Source organism: Lissotriton helveticus, chromosome 11 (assembly GCF_964261635.1).
Source record: "Lissotriton helveticus chromosome 11, aLisHel1.1, whole genome shotgun sequence".
Lineage (NCBI taxonomy): Eukaryota > Metazoa > Chordata > Amphibia > Caudata > Salamandridae > Lissotriton > Lissotriton helveticus.
Genome location: NC_136072.1, coordinates 644,854,248 through 644,869,100, shown reverse-complemented (window position 1 = coordinate 644,869,100; position 14,853 = coordinate 644,854,248). Strand labels below are relative to the sequence as shown.

The following is a 14,853-nucleotide window of genomic DNA, read 5'->3' as shown; positions in this document are numbered from 1 at the left end:
ATAATCATAAAAGAATAAAACAACATAGAAATACCGTATTCAATATAAAAACAAGGTATATCATAAAAGAAAATATAAAAACATACAAGTAAAATCAACAGAATCAAAAAGGGTGAAAAGTCATCATATTACACAGACAGTCACATGAACCCTGAAGTTATCAAGCCAATTAACATTTTAAGAATTCATCACTTAGTTCCAGTACACGGCACTTTTCCAAAAAAGAACATACGGCAAAAGACACAACATGATCAGTTAAAGATTGTAAGTAAAGAAAGATCGGTCTATATTGCTTCAAACCCCTTGAAAGGGCAATAGGTGCCCTTGTCGAGGGGGATCATAATATCTACAGAATAGTACCAGGTGCTTCAATGTCTGGGGTGAGCTATCATCACAGGGACAAATTTCAATACAACTCGGATCGTAATGCCCTGGAGTAAAACAAAGGTTAAATCGAAATGTACCCAAACGAAACTATGAAAGAAGCGGTCTCTCTCAAGGATTTCTGACAAGGGAAAGGTAAGGTTCAGGGTCAACACTGTTTTTTAGAATCAAAAGGGCTCTCATGGTTGGTTTCTCCAGGGCAATCTTCTCTCTAGCACGTTTTAAAAGCTAATCTTTAAATAACTTCCTATCTCCTTTGCTTAGCAGCTCAGAGCTATGGAACCATTCTGGGCGGCCCAAAGATATGGCAGCACTCTTAATGTAGTTAAGCCACAGGATTTTGTACCAATACTCCCACCCAAGACAATCTTCAATCACATCCCTGTTGAATGCATTATGTTCATCACTCCACATTGCTATCCGCAAGAGCAATGGGGCAATTTTGACGAGGTCTTTAACATGATCAAGATACAGCTCTTAATGCATAAAAAAACTTGAACTGGTAGGACTCAGACCCAACAGTCTCCTGCAAAAGCGATTTGGCTCTTGATTGAGGCTCAGACAGTTGTGATAACCCCAGAAAGCAGCACCATATAACAACACAGGGAGGCATTTCATTCTGTATATTTGCAGCAGTGGTCGGATAGGTTTACTGTCCACCATTGATGCAAACCTAAAAAGAGATCCACATGCTTGATTTAATCGCTGACAGTGGTTTGCAAGACAATGTACCCGGCTGTTCTGTAGGTCAAACGTAATCCCTAAATACGGAAACGCAGCCACCCTTGAAATGACCTTCCCTTAATGGTGATGGGTCTTGTTTTGGAGGTCAGCCTCCCACAGGTCATATAGTGCATTTTTGCAATGTTGGTATCTAGCTGGAGTTCATTAATAAACTTGACAAATGAATCAACAAGACCCTTAAGACCATTTGAGGTGCTGGAGAGTAGCACTGCATCATCTGCATATAAGAGGGAAGAAACAAATGTGGATTTCACTCTGGGCATGTCCTTCCCATTGGCTATCAAAAAGAATGAAAGGCAGGAATAAAATAGGCGCCAAAACACAACCTTGCATAACCCCACTGAGGGAGGCTGAAGAATCTGTGAACTCCCCTCCTATACCATATCTGACCGATGCATTGACATTTGCATGAAGTGCACGTAGGAAGTCAATCAGTGGCTGAGGAAACCCAAGATCACGTAAAACACTCCATAGATTTGATCGGTTAACCCAGTCGAAAGCACTACTCAGGTCCATGAATGCTAGATAGATACCCCCCTTCTTAGCTACAACATATTTCCCCATTATCACAATTAGGTTTCAGCACTATTCCATGGTTCCCCTACTTTCCATAAAACCACATTGGGCTGGGGAAAGAATGTTGTTAAGTTGGTCCCAGTCTTCAATACGTGGTAAGATTATGCCACCCACTATTTTAACAGTAGAATCTAATAAAGAGATTGGCCTCTTGTAACCAAGGTCCTGCCTGTATCCTTTTTTAAAGGCAGGCACGACAACCGCAGTTTTACATGAGTTAGGCATTTTAGTTGAAGAGGCAGCATTTAGGGCATTGGTCAGTTAAGATATTTGCCTTGTAAACGTCCATGGTACCCGATCTCATCCGGGTGCTTTGTTCGAGGGGCTAGCTAAAACGGCAGAGCATACTTCCTCAAGTTCAAATGTGATACCCAATGGGAACAGTAAGGGCCCTGAGGTGGCTGCGGGGAGCCCATCCACACCTAATGCATAGTTCTTTTTAAAGTGTGCCACCCATTGTGTGGGAGTAATATTCGAGCCTATGTCATCAGGCATGGCGGAGTAAATCTGCTTCCCACTGACCAACTGCCAAAAGCCCCTCGCAACCCCAGAATTACAGGTGGTTACTAACCACTCCCAAGTTTCCTCTTTTAGGGTTAGCTTCCTATTTCTAATGGATTTATTGTAGGCTGCTCTTGCAGTCATAATATTCTGCAGATTTCTTGGCCTGACATGAAGGATTTCACGGAGACGTTTATTAGCCACTCTGTACCCTGTATCAAACCAACTAGTTTTGTGAGTTCTACAAGGCACAGATGGTTCAATCATGAAAGTTCTTATGGAATGGTTTAAAGACTGGAAGGCATCTAAAACAAGGGCAGGGGAGAATCCATGATCAGGCTCAGGTCTGAACCGACTGAAACTTTTAACAAAGTGGGGATTGATATATTGCGCCATTTAACCCTGAGGCCCTGGTCTTTTGGAATCAGGTTGGTTAGTCCAGGGAGTAGCTCAGGGCAGCTACTAAATGGAATCACCTACCCAACTTCGATGGGGTTATGATCACTGTAACAGGTTGGTGTTCCTTCCCAGAGCTTACAAATCATTTGAGGGTCCTGGAAATGAATACACAATCCGTAGTTGAACCTTTACCCCAAACTACCAAGGTGGGTAGTTGGTTGGAGAGATTCCCCACCACATCCATCACGTTACAAAGGCCCGCCTGCCCAAGAGCATTATACAATCGCCTCCCTCTGGTGTCAGATGTCAAAGAACAAAATGGAATGTCACTTGCCAAAAAAGAATCACAAGCAGCAGGGTTTAAGCCCAATTTATCATTAGAATCTCCTCCCATTAACACATTAAAACAATTGAGCTTGGAGAGAGACCTGGCCTCAAAAGCAGACAACACTTGGAACAAGGTCCCAATTTAGCACCTCGATTCACAGACTGGGTTATAAAAGTTAGCTAGAAAAAATGTGAAACTCCTTAGATATAACACCCCAAAACATGTTTGGAGATGCAGATCATGGCGGCTAACCCACCTCGAGCTGAGACGATGAAAAATTCAAAGCCTTCCCAGGTGAACAGCTCCTGAGCCCAGGTTTCTTGGAGTATCATGATGTCAAACTGGGTGATAAACCTTAACCAATCAGGGTACCATAACTTGGGCCTGATGCCTACAATATTCCAGCAAAGGAACAATATAGCAGAAGTCTGTGGGTAAATCACTGCTTCAATATGGTGATTAGTCATCAGTGGCTTGCTAACATTGGGTCTAGGGGTTGGCGTTTCTGAGAGTCTGTCAGTGTGATCAAGGCCGTCAAGGGGAGAAATCGGTTAGAGGTGGGAATACATGATATCTCTGTATCTCACATCACCAGGGGAAACCCTGTTATATGTCGGGGTTATAAATGCCTGCAGAAAAAAACAAGCAGGAGGGTGTTAATACCCATATCCAAGGGATGCTGCTGTTTTGCACTGTGTACCAGACTTCTGGCCAGACTGGGTGACAAACAATTAATTATTATGCAGTCCCCATTCAGGTTTTTAACATCTAGGCCAAACCACCTAACCCCACTCACAGACAGTATATCCCTGTATTAGCTGTTGTTAAAATTAGAGTTACGACATAACCAGTGGCATAGTTTGTTTTTAAAGTGGATGGTAGATTCCTCGATGTTAGGAGTAGAATGAGGCATCCCTGTCATAATTGCGACATATGGGCAGCACTCTAGTGGCAGGTTAAGGCGGGTCAGACCTTTATCGGGCCAATGACACCCTCCTCAACCCTGTACAAACTCTGCCTCAGAATGGCTAATTGGAGTCCCCTGAGGTAGCGCTCCACTAGTCGAGGGGGCCAAAATATCTCCAATGGGTAAGGGTGGTGGCTGAGGAGTAACAATGTCAACTTGTAGGGTACTTTGATCAGAACAGGCAGTGTTTGTGTGATAGGACCTGCCTGTACCCCTGGGAGAGGCTTGTGGTCAGCAGGCAACGTACTAGGGAGAACAGACAAGTCTGCCAGGTCAGAGCAGGAATGAGAGTCTCGTTGGGTTACCGGCGGGAGACTAAAGCCCTCCCCTACAAACAAAGATAATCACCGCTATGCAAGGTCGATCTCTTTTGTAACCATCCCTACCGCACAAGCTAAAAAAGACTCTAAGGTGGTGCCATGAGATGGCTTGTTCACAGAGTCTTTGTTCCCCATGCTGGTTACGCTTGCCCATACTGGTCACGTGTATACCCTCGAGCGGCTGAGCTGTAATGCTTGATTTATTTGAGAAGTAGCACACCCAAGGGAGAAGTAAAACCAAGGCAGACACTGATAAATCACGCTAATGCTCACCACTCGTAGATAGAAATATCGGGGCCAAAGGGGGGCAGTCTAGTCTCCTCCGGTCGATGACGGGCGAAGACTGGCCATGTCTTGGCCCGGTCTTGGCCCGGGTGTAAGCTTGGGCACGTCCTGTGCTACAGAAGGAAAGCCAACAGTTTCAAGCACTCCGCTAGTGCACAGAAAGGCCCCCAACTTCTCCGCGGTGCTCTTGGGCTTGTGGTCCTGCCCCCAGCACCATAGATCGCAGCCCGCGCTACAGGAGGAAAGCCGGCAATTTCAAGCACCTGGCTGAGAAGGTGGGGACTGTACTGTGCGTACATTCCCCATCTTCTCTGTGATGCTCTGGAGCTTGTGGTCCTGCCCCCACCTCCAGTGAGTGCCTTTTTGACAGGCCTTTTATATATTAATAAGTCACCAATAAGAAGGCCTTTAAGCCCAATACGGTAAGGTGCATGGTATTCAAAAGTAGGACATGTAAAGTCTTAGTATAAAAGAAGCTATTACATTTTTACTGTTGCAGGGCTCGCTGTTCCATAGGAAGGCACTGGGAGCTAATATCAAATTAAATAGTGTTTTTCTGCTTAAGAACCAACTTCAAAGTTAACTCATGACTGTTTAAAATATGTATTACAAGCCCAATTCATTGGTAAAGTTGAATTTATAATACATATTTTGCAAAAGGTACTTTTAAAAAGTCAGGATAAGCTTAAAATGGTCACATAGGAGCTGAATAGTACCTTGACATGAACAGGCTTCTAGAGATGAGACAAAGGCCTTGGGTATGCGGAGGTGCTCTGTTCCTCTAACAGGATGACCTAATTATCTTCAAAGACACCTAACTTGTCACATGCAGATGTAACAAACACCTGGGCCTGCCCTCTGTTTTGTCCTGCTAACCAGCCAGGCACCAATCCCAATTGGAGAGGAGCAGCCCCCAGAAGTGACTTTGAGAGACCACAGAGGAGTGGGTGCCCATTTCCTTGGCCATGCGGCTGGGAAAGGCGCAGGAGTGCTGCAGAAAGGCACACAGGAACTGCTACAAAATTAGGTAGGGGTACCCTTGGGAACGTTTTCTCTATTGGTTAGAGAGGGGCCATGAGTCCACAGGCTAGTGCCAGGCATAAATGTGGCACCCCTAGGTACCATCTTCAGAACACTACTACACTTGTGGAAAACAGGAGGACTGCACCGATGAAGCAACCTGAAAGGCTGGATCTGCTCCAACCTGTACCCAGAACTACGAAGTGTACTCAAAGGCTCAGTTAGGTGACCTCCTATTAAGCTACAGAGACACAAAAGTACAAGAATCCCACTTTTTTGGAGGAGCCCAGTCGACCGGGTCCAATTGAAATTGCCTTGGAACCCGTTTCTGTTGGAGTGAGCACCGACTCCCAAGTGCTGTTCCTAATGTTCCGGAACCCTTGGCTGGTGTCAGAGTGTACTACTTTGGCCTAACCCTCAAACCTGGGACTTAGAAAAAATTTCAAAACATTTTACCTGGATAAATGACAGAAGACCAAGAGAAACCTGCAGAGTAAATCCAACTAAGATGCACTGCTGCTGGGCCAAAGATTGAGTTTGCTTCCACTCTGAGTTTTTCCACAGCAGCAAATTCATTACAGCGGGATGCTGCAGTGAAGATATTCGGCTTGTGGAGGCCCGCTAGGCCATAGTTTCTAGCCTTGCCCCGCTGGAGGAATCTAGAGGAAAGTTACTAAGTTTGAATTTAGAAATATTCACTGGGCAAAGGTGCCTAAGGTATCCAGCTGGCGAGGGACCTTCAGTGGGCACTAATTTAGAATTTCTCCAGCTTGGGTAGAAGTCAGAAAAGGTCCCTGGAGGCACAGGTCTCCACCCATACTTTTCCTACTTTCTTTGTAAATTGGGTCCAACGAATACTGATGTTACTAATATGAACATCAGCCTTCCTTATATATACACCCATATGGAAAGATGACTACAAATCATTCCCTAAACCCTGGCAAAAAACATGATCAAGCCAACATAGCCAACCAAGCATTGCTGGCCAGCATCCAAAAACATGCTTGCTTTACAAATGCAAAAGCACTACCTCTTTTGATGTGGATCTCTACATTATTAATGCTCCTTGTGGGGAAATGGAGAGTAGAGTGTGGTTATGAGACCTCACTGTGTAATACACTACCACCTCTTTCGGACCACTCAGGTTTTGTTTGTTAACCCTTAGCTCAACCCTAGGTAGCTGTGGCTTTCTGCAGCCAGGCTTATACAAAGGAACAAGTGTGAAGTATTTAAATAACACAATTGGAGCAGAAAGAATCACAACTCTCAAGAAAGTCAACACTAATTTATAAACATACCTATATTTTTAGGAATGTATGGAAACCAAGATGAAAAAGATCCACTGGAGGGTTCCGAAGATACAGATTTTACAAGGAACAATAAATCAAGACTTAACTTATCCGCGAACAAGCATTTGCAAACTTAACAAATTTGACTCCTTGAAACCTTTTCAAGAAAAACTTTGTAAACATGGAATGTGGTTACTTAGAGTTACTTTGGCTGACGAACTCTGGCAGGGAGCCAGTCAAGGGGCCCAACAAGTTCCAAAGAAAGAGTTACCTTGCCAAGGAAAGCTGTCTTCAGTCCAGTGCCAGTGTTAGCGGTCCCTTGCCATTGAATTCTATGGAGTAGTCCTGATACAAAGGATACAGGTTGCTGAAGATGCTCAAAGATGCTGTGCATTTGACGGGGATCTTTATGGGCTACTTATCGGTCCGTGGTCCTTGTGAGGGGTTTCCGACCACAAGAATCAACAACTCTCAAAGTCCTCTAAAGCTCAGCAGAAGTCCAGTCGGCACGAGGTTACCAGTCAGAAGTCACAGCGAAAACAGCAATTTCCTTCTTTTGGCGATAAATCTCCTTCTGAGTGACCAATCTGCACTGCGACAGATCTCCCGGGTCCAGCAGACATGGATGCAAGTTTTGAATACCAGGTCCTGGTCAGAAAGTCAGCTAACTGACTCCTGGAGTCTCTCCTGGCTGGAGCATGAGCAGGACACAACAGGCACAGCTTTTTCCTTGGCTATCCCAAAATACAGCAGGTGCCGTCCAACTTTGGCACCGCCCCTCCTTAGCTCGGTCCTTTGTTCAGCATAACAGTCCTTCTCCAGTTCATAGAGATTTGAGTTCTGTGTGCCAAGGGGGACCGTATATGCCGAGAAAGTGCCCTCAGGGAAGGTTGCGGTCACTAACCAATGGACTTCTGTGCCACTTCCTGCCTGATGACAAATTCCTGTAAAGTGTGCCATCTAGCTATCCCAGAAGGGTCTATTCTACCCACTACCAAGAGTGTAAGACACTCCTTTTTGAACTCTGTCCCTGACGCCAACCTGCCAACCTATACAATAGAGCATCCCCTCTCGAGTGTGGTTATTATTTGCCCTCCAAAGGCAGCCTTCCCTTCAAACTCTCCTTTTGTGCCAACACCTCGAGTGGCTTCCTTCCAGGAGCAACACTTCTTATGGCAGGCCTCTATTCTTACCTACCCTGGGAGCCATTGACAAATCTCCTCAGGTGAGCAGAAGCCTGTCTCGTGTCCAGCCTCAGCAAATGGCCCCTGGAAAGTTGGGCAACAGAATGACAACTTTCTAAAAGCTGCATGCGGCAACCAGTTGCATTAATTTTGACTTGGGCATAGAGTCAGCTCTAATGCACAGAGCTGTTTGATAACTTGGAGCATCCAGTTTGGTAGAGTTTGGTAGTTCCAGTTAGAGGTTTGCACAGCTGAGGGGTCAGCATGTAACTCTGTACTTGCCCAAGAGGCTACCAGTCTCTCTACCAGTAAAATGCCAATCGTGGGCTTTTACTGCCAAAACATGTTAAACACATGTTCTTTTCTTTAATAGTTGCACCCTGCCTTAGGCCTTGATAGGTCTGCTGTAGTTTTTTTTTCCTGGAGTTTTATATAGCACAAACTTGACTCGAAGGTATCGAGTATCAGAACGCTTTACATTAGCACCAGTTGCGTTACATAAGGACACACTACTTTTTGTTAGGCAAGGGGAGATTAAGTGATTTGCCCAGAATCACAGGATGTTGAGCGCCGTTGCCGAGACTCGAACCCGGTTCCCCAGATTTAAGGTCTACTGCCCTAGCCGTTAGGCTACACGCTCTCCAGGGGTCACTTACACACATTAAAAATGGAGTACGGGCTTTGCCATTGATTACAACAATGGCGAAGTCGAGTTAGCAGTTTTAAACTGCCCTTTAAGTCTGCGGTGACAGACTGTGTCACATTTTACCTTATCCCACTCAGGGTGGCACAACAGGTGCAACAGTCCCTCAGAGGACACTCAAACTTACAGGCCTTGGGTACCTTTAGTACCATATACTGGGGACTTAGAAGTAAAGTTAGCTTATGCCAATTGCGCCTAGGCCAAAGTACACATTTTAAGGGGAAGGGCACTGGCACTGAGGTCTGGTTAGCAGGCTTGAGTGCGCTCTCAGAACCAAAAAAACAGGAGTGTTAGCCCAAAACTTTAGGACTGACTACACAAAAAAAGGCAATTCCTTACACTCTTCCCTCCAGAACTCTCCACTGTTGTATCTGCTTCTGCAACCTGGGGCACTGAGCATTGTTTTGGGGGCATTACCTGGCTGCCGTGTCCCGCTGCTGGTCTCCCTGCCACTGCTGCACCCTTCCACCAGCGCAGCGCGGCCGAGGGGGGACTTCAATACCCAGGTGCCTGTGCGGCGGAAGCCGCCGCCACCTACATCGCGCCCGGAGGCGCTTAAATCGGAAGAGAGCCCCGGTGGAGTGGGGTTCTGAGCATTGTTTTGGGGGCATTACCTGGCTGCCGTGTCCCGCTGCTGGTCTCCCTGCCGCTGCTGCACCCTTCCACCAGCACAGGGCGGCCGAGGGGGACTTCAATCCCCAGGTGCCTTTGCGGCAGAAGCCGCCGCCACCTACATCGCGCCCGGAGGCGCTTAAATCGCAAGAGAGCCCCGGTGGAGCGGGGCTCTGAGCATTGTTTTGGGGGCATTACCTGGCTGCCGTGTCCCGCTGCTGGTCTCCCTGACGCTGATGCACCCTTCCACCAGCGCAGCGCGGCTGAGGGGGGACTTCAATCCCCAGGTGCCTTTGAGGCGGAAGCTGCCGCCGCCTACATCGCGCCCGGAGGCGCTTAAATCGGAAGAGAACCCCGGTGGAGCGGGGCTCTGAGCATTGTTTTGGGGGCATTACCTGGCTGCCGTGTCCCGCTGCTGGTCTCCCTGCCGCTGCTGCACCCTTCCACCAGCACAGGGCGGCCGAGGGGGACTTCAATCCCCAGGTGCCTTTGCGGCAGAAGCCGCCGCCGCCTACATCGCGCCCGGAGGCGCTTAAATCGCAAGAGAGCCCCGGTGGAGCGGGGCTCTGAGCATTGTTTTGGGGGCATTACCTGGCTGCCGTGTCCCGCTGCTGGTCTCCCTGCCGCTGCTGCACCCTTCCACCAGCGCAGCGCGGCTGAGGGGGACATCAATCCACAGAGGTGCCTTTGCGGTGGAAGCCGCCGCCGCCGCCTACATCGCGCCCGGATGAGCTTAAATCGGAAGAGAGCCCCGGTGGAGTGGGGCTCTGAGCATTGTTTTGGGGGCATTACCTGGCTGCCGTGTCCCACTGCTGGTCTCCGTGCCACTGCTGCACCCTTCCACCAGCGCAGCGCGGCCGAGGGGGGACTTCAATCCCCAGGTGCCTGTGCGTCGGAAGCCGCCGCCTCCTACATTGCGCCCAGAGGCGCTTAAATCGGAAGAAAGCCCTGGTGGAGCGGGGCTCTGAGCATTGTTTTGGGGGCATTACCTGGCTGCCGTGTCCCGCTGCTGGTCTCCCTGCCGCTGCTGCACCCTTCCACCAGCACAGCGCGGCTGAGGGGGAACTTCAATCCCCAAGTGCCTTTGCGGCGGAAGCCTCCGCCTACATCGCACCCGGAGGCGCTTAAATCGGAAGAGAGCCCCAGCATCATGGGACCGCGCGTGGGCCGCGCCGGGCTAAGCCCGGGCAAAGGGCAGGCCGTCCGGGGCCGGCAGGGGCAGGACTGGGCCACCCCCCTAAGCCTTGAATCAAGGTGAGTGCTCAATAACACTATGGGGAGACGTACAGTGACTACAACTGCCCCGGGCACTAAAAGTTCCAGTACTATTACTTCCTCCTTCGAAAGCATGCTAGAAAATGCTTTTAATCTGGTCACCTCAGAGATTGAAAGTACTGAGAGGAGACTTTCTATGGGCCAACTATCCTCTAATAAGCACGTGCCTGACGGACCAGAGAGGAGTGGTTCCATGGCCCCTCTGCAACTATCACCAACCATAATAATTAACAACTCACTCCCCCAAGGCAAGTTATCCAAGGGACTGATGATCGATAACAACACCATCGACACCCTGGAATCCCAGCAGGACCTCCAAGTAAATATTAGTGTCACCAAACCGGCTGAAAATTCAAAGAACACGGGGGAGAAAAGGAAGAGAGGTCCCTCAAGAATGACTATTAACAAGAGGAAACAACCATCCCGCAATAAATCTCAACCAACACCGCTGAGTATGTGATCACGTGGAGCAACTGGAACGGGAGGGGTGGCTGTCAGCACAACTGCGCAACTAGATAATAGCACAGTAGACTTAACTGGAGCGGTACTTAACTCAATTTGCACACAAACTGAGCCAATAACTGTAAATGGTATACAAGGAAGGCCAAATGAAAACTTAATTGATACCATAGTGGACACCACTTTTAATCGCTTGAAAAGTCTAATGGACAAACAGTTTAATATTATTTTTAAACGCTTGGATAGATTGGAAAGTTTGGTAAAGAGAGAGGATGCCAAAAGAAAAGGGGTTACTATTATCGATCAGATTAGGGGTGAACGGCTTCGGAAGGATATGGAAGCTATTAACAAGGGCATTGCGGGGGGGAGTGATAACTGTCTTATAACAGGTACCAATATTGTTTGCGAAAAATGTGTTGGCAAAAAGATCTGCCTGTCTTCTAACCTTACGCCTGGTACTGGGGTTAGCACACTGCCTTTGTTAGAGGTACCTGTTGTTAATATGCACAGAGTCATCCTTCCTTATCTGCAAAAACACCACCTGCATTACCTGTTCTAGCCCCCTGGAAAGTGGTGCCAGGTCTTAACAACAAGTCTATTCCTGACATACAGGTCAAAAAACATGCGGAGGCTGTTCGGCATCTGCCTCCAGAAGCCTGCCCTTATGTCATAATCTTAGCTGGAGTACCTCCATTAAAAGAAGACCAAAGCGAGTCTTGGGACCAACTTAAAAACAAGCATTTGCAATGCAATGGGTCTCGCATTAGGAAAGTTTGAGCTATTGGTATTGTAAATGGCAAAGTTTTTATTTATGTTTTTTTTTTTAAATAGCTAAATTAATAGCTTTGTCATTTACAATGCCAATAGTTATAACTTTCGCAAATGTGATACCTATAGCATTTGTAATGCAATATGTTTTGTATTTACATGACTTAGATGGCATCCCAGAAGCGCAACGGAAGCATTTAAAAAAGGAAACATTTGAAAAATAAAGGAACAAGCTTCTTGGTAAAGCACAGAGAGTAAGCTTTATAAGTAGCATCAGTGGATGTAGTGGAAAAGAAAAAGTGAAGATTGGTGAGAATTCCCCAAGTGAAGGCCCCACATGGAGTTACAGATTACATTGCTCGACTCCACCAAGTCCACGCAACACCGCCGGCCTGCGACCAGGAAGTCAGGCAGGCCGGGCGGGACAACCGGAAACAGGAAGTAGGAGGGCGGGAGCCTACCCCGCCTCCCACGGAAGAGCCGCGATTGTTTGGAGCACCGGAGCAGGCAGGAGCCTACCCTGCGCCCCGGTGCCGAAGAAGGGAGGAAGAGTCCTGCTGCCGGTGAGTGGGGCTTCGCCTTCTTGCTGGGCTGCGAGGGCGGGGGACATGTGTGTGTGCGCGCGCGTGCGGCGGCGGCCTGTGTCTGTGTGTGAGCGTGCGTGCGTGCGTGTGTGTATGTGTCTTGGAGTCTGTGTGTATGCGTGTGTGTGTGACTGTGGGGGGGGGTTGCCTGTCTGGGTGCCTGCGTGTCTGTGTAAGTGCGTGTGCGCGCGTGTGTGTGTCTGTGTGCATGCATGCGCGTTAGGCTGGGAGTATGGGAGGGAAGTGCACGGCGCGCGGCGCAGGACGGAACGTGCGCGTTCGCGCACACGAATCCAGGAAAAAAAGCTCGTACACCCTCTTGTCCTCCTTCCCCCCAGACCGATAACTATACGTCTCCAGCTGGACACATGCATCCTTTGGATGCATTACCAGCGAGACCCAAAAAGGGCAACAAGCTTCACAGCAGCTAAATCTACACACATATGCCAGCAAAAAGTGAGGAAAGAAGATTACGTCTGAGTAATTGTCATATTCAAGGGTCGCTCTGTGGGCTGCAGTGTCTCTGCCTTCTCGGAAGAAAAAGTCTGGGTGAGTGGGTGCCAAAAATAATACTGTTGGACTACAGCGCTCTATTTTCACCATCTCTGTGCAAACCACAGGGGAATTTTGGGTGCCAAAGAGATGCAACAGCCTGGTCAAAATATCAAGGAGCTTCTTCTATTGAAAAAGTTCACAAAAACGTTGTACAGAATTTAGGTCTATAAAATACTAGTTTAGAAAATTCAAAGGACTTTTTTTTTTTTTACTTCTGGGTTCTTTCCTAGATCAGGTGGCCTTTGTGGGTTCAAGAGCTTAAAGGTACAGACTGCCAGCTCATGGTCTTAGAGAACTTAGGATATTCCATGGTCAGAGAAAAACAATTCACAAAATGCTCTGTAGTAGAGTTTGATCATTATTAAGGTAAAATGGTTAGTTTCTCTTTGACTAGAGCATTAGACCATACGGTCAATTAATTACCCAACAAATAACAAAACAATTGCTTTAGGCAACACACTTGACAAAGAATGAAGCAAACCTATTTGCTGGTTCCCTCACAGAGAATTATTGCTGTACTTCTGAACACAACCTCTTTTCCCCACAAAGAGCAAGCTTCACTCTCTATGAGAAAGTTTTAATTTCAGCACTGAAAAAAGATACAGTTTCTTCTGGTTGTAACGCCCCCTGCACCCTTCACATCCAACGGGCATTACAAAGGACAATATGTTTTAAATGTGCCTCGACTCTCCGGGGACTTGCACTTTGGGAATTTCTGATCATAAGCTCTTTGTGGTAGATTTGATCTCGACGTGCTGGGCGAGCAGGAAATCCTGTTCAGAGTCACAGTGTAGCTAGCAGAAGTGGTGACAGACATCTGCATCCTAGGCTGGGGAGCGCTCACACATCAGGCCTGCCGATGACGTGTCTCCATCAGAGTTTAAGCACTATTCAGTACATATTCAGATCAACTAGCAATTGTGCCTGCCAAAGGTTTTGCTTTTCAACATTGAACCTGGTTACCGAACTCCTTAGATCTTACAGTACTTAATGTAATTAATACTCATATATTACTGCTGACCAAACAGATTATCATCAGTTTGATAAATTTACTAACAAAACGTTTGTCTTTAAAAATTAGATATTCTTTAAATCTTCTAATTTGTGCCACCCTGAAATTCACTTCTCGAAATTAAATACTACACCTGCACTTGAATATGATACTTTGGCAGATTTGGTCCACTGATACCTGTAACACCCAGAAAAATCTGGTTTACGATTTCAGTCAAAACAAGTCCACGCAACGCCGCCGGCCTGCGACCAGGAAGTCAGGCAGGCCGGGCGGGACAACCGGAAACAGGAAGTAGGAGGGCGGGAGCCTACCCCGCCTCCCACGGAAGAGCCGCGATTGTTTGGAGCACCGGAGCAGGCAGGAGCCTACCCTGCGCCCCGGTGCCGAAGAAGGGAGGAAGAGTCCTGCTGCCGGTGAGTGGGGCTTCGCTTTCTTGCTGGGCTGCGAGGGCGGGGGACATGTGTGTGTGCGCGCGCGCGTGCGGCGGCGGGCTGTGTCTGTGTGTGAGCGTGCGTGCGTGCGTGCGTGTGTGTATGTGTCTTGGAGTCTGTGTGTATGCGTGTGTGTGTGTGTGTGACTGTGGGGGGGGGTTGCCTGTCTGGGTGCCTGCGTGTCTGTGTAAGTGCGTGTGCGCGCGTGTGTGTGTCTGTGTGCATGCATGCGCGTTAGGCTGGGAGTATGGGAGGGAAGTGCACGGCGCGCGGCGCAGGACGGAACGTGCACGTTCACGCACACGAATCCAGGAGAAAAAGCTCGTACACCCTCTTGTCCTCCTTCCCCCCAGACCGATAACTATACGTCTCCAGCTGGACACATGCATCCTTTGGATGCATTACCAGCGAGACCCAATAAGTGTATTGACTGGTTATCTAAGTATAAGGGGACGGG

The 14,853-nt window shown here is 47.9% G+C and overlaps 1 protein-coding gene across 1 annotated transcript in view; it reads right to left on the bottom strand.

The window, feature by feature from the left end:
- Nucleotides 1–14,853, bottom strand: part of ADAM9 (ADAM metallopeptidase domain 9) — a 491,300-nt gene that overhangs the window by 214,588 nt on the left and 261,859 nt on the right. The window lies entirely within an intron of this gene.